Genomic DNA, 1,560 nt, shown 5'->3' with positions numbered 1-1,560 from the left:
ATGTAAAGAACACAAAAATCCTCACCACTGGACCAATAAACAACATTCTTATCAACAGAGAAAAGACTGAAGTTGTCAAGGACTTCATTCTTCTTGGATAAACTATCAACACTCATGGAAGCAGTAGTCAAGAAATCAGACGACATATTGTATTAGGCAAATTTGTTGCACAAGAACTTGTTAAAGTGTTGAAGGGCAAAGATGTCATTTTTAGGACTAAGGTACGCCTGACCCAAACCATGGTATTTTCAAAAACCTCATATGGATGTGAAAGCTGGACAGTGAATAAGGAAGACCGTAGAAAAATTGATGCTTTTGAGTTATGTTATTGAAGGAGAATATTGAAAGTACCATAGGCTTCCAAAAGAACCAACAGATCTGTGTTAGAAAAAGTGCAGTCAGAGTGCTCCTTGGAGGCCAGGATGGCCAAACTCCTTCTCTCATACTTCAGACATATGGTCAGGAGGGACCAGACACTTGAGAAGGATATCCTGTTTGGTAAGGTGGAGAGTCAGAGAAAAAGAGGAAGACCCCCAGTGAGATGGATTAGCAAAGTGCTAGCATCAATGGGCTCAAGCGTGGCAACAATTGTGAGGTTGGCCCAGGATCGGGCAGTGTTTTGTTCTGTTGTACATAGGGTTGCTATGAGTCGGTACTGACTTGATACCACCTAACAACAACAACTTTAATGTGTAGCAACTGGTATCTTAAAAACTCATGAGAGCTCGGCTTCCGGTTTGCCAGGGCGGCCAGGCGGTGCGGGTGAGTGGGGGCTCCAGGATCAGGGGGGGACAACTCGCGAGTTAAACCTCCCAGGTAGGAATTCACAGTCTCACAGCCCGCGTGAATTTTAGTGCGCCAGAGCCTTAGACCCGCTTCTTTGAGAAATCACTGTGCAAGGAATTACAGGCTCCTTAAAATTGCAACGCGGCAGCCCAGCTCCTTTGGGCTTGAGGGGGTGGGGCAGGAACCAGCTCCTGCAGAGCCTCCAGTGGCTGGGAGACTCAAACAGGGAGAGCCACTGGTGACACCTACCCCAAGGTGGGATTTCTGCGCATACAGTGGACAGAGGGAAGTTAGCTTAGGAGGGGAAAAGGAAAAGCAAAAAAAGCCTGCAGAAAAAGAGAAGCAGCGACTGTCTGACGTCATCAGGCATGGACTGTGCCTGCCTGAGCCACTTCTGCCCTGCCCAGTTGACCCGTGTGTTCCCGGGGCCCGCTGGGTGCGCACGCACACAGGCAAGCAACTCCCCTCCTGCCCAAGCCGCGTACCGCGGGCTTGCCAGATGCGCGACCCGCCTCCCGCTGAACCGAGCAGCGTCCCTCAGCCCTACCAGGCATGCGCCGGCAAACAGCTCACCTCACGCTCAACTGAACCGCGGAGCGCGGGGGCAGGCAGCCCACCTCCTGCCGCGAGCACCAACTGGGGAACCCCATTTGGGTCTCCCCTTTATTTTTATTATTATTTTTTATCTTAGAAGGTTCAGCAGGAGCCTCGACGTGGCCCTGAGGGCTGGGGTGCCACTACAAGGTCACCTGAATTACAGGGTCAGGGGTCCAC

Source organism: Chrysochloris asiatica, unplaced genomic scaffold, assembly GCF_000296735.1.
Source record: "Chrysochloris asiatica unplaced genomic scaffold, ChrAsi1.0 scaffold00140, whole genome shotgun sequence".
In the NCBI taxonomy this organism is placed as follows: Eukaryota; Metazoa; Chordata; class Mammalia; order Afrosoricida; family Chrysochloridae; genus Chrysochloris; species Chrysochloris asiatica.
This window is presented reverse-complemented; position numbering follows the sequence as displayed.